This window comes from Oncorhynchus gorbuscha, linkage group LG17, assembly GCF_021184085.1.
Source record: "Oncorhynchus gorbuscha isolate QuinsamMale2020 ecotype Even-year linkage group LG17, OgorEven_v1.0, whole genome shotgun sequence".
NCBI classification, from domain to species: domain Eukaryota; kingdom Metazoa; phylum Chordata; class Actinopteri; order Salmoniformes; family Salmonidae; genus Oncorhynchus; species Oncorhynchus gorbuscha.
This window is the reverse complement of record NC_060189.1, coordinates 3114232-3115069: the sequence shown is the minus strand read 5'-3', so window position 1 is coordinate 3115069 and position 838 is coordinate 3114232.

The window sequence follows — 838 nt, the reverse complement described above, 5'->3', positions numbered from 1 at the left end:
TCTCTCTCTGAGCTCTCTCTCTCTCTCTCTCTCTCTCTGAGCCAGTGGGATGTAACCTACTGTAGATTGTGAGTTACCAGGCACACTAAACATAACAGCCTTCAATACATGATTACACCCAAACATCATTCCTGTACCGGCTGCTCTCTAACCCCCTCTATACCAGCGGGCATTCTATTTAACACATGGATCCCTTTGAATATGTAACAAACGATAACGTATATTTACTCTGATTAAGTATCACATGAATGGAAGGAAAAGCTTGTCAATGAGACACGAGCCATCTCATCCCTCTCAGACCTGCATGTAGTGAGCTACAGAGGATGACTCGTGTCTTACGTGTCTTACAGTTCAATATTGGCATATTGTAGCATATATTGTTTTTACAGAAGAAGTCTCAATAAATAGATGTATATTAGCAAAGTGCATCATGGGAAGACCAGTAGAAAAATACCTGTAAATTATCAATCTGTTACAGTTCTCTGCAGAAACACAATTTTTGAGGGGAATTTGGAAAACTTTATAAGAACAAGATATTATTCTTATTAATAACAAATAATATAACATGTTTTAGGGAGATATAATAGATCTTTTAGAAAACATGAAGTAGACATTGGGACGCATCTAAAATGGAACCCTATTCCCTGTATCGGCCTGGTTTAAAGTAGTGCACTATATAGTGCAGAGCCTGAACCGTATCGGCCCTGGTTTAAAGTAGTGCACTATATAGTGCAGAGCCTGAACCGTATCGGCCCTGGTCTAAAGTAGTGCACTATATAGTGCAGAGCCTGAACCGTATCGGCCCTGGTCTAAAGTAGTGCACTATATAGTGCAGAGC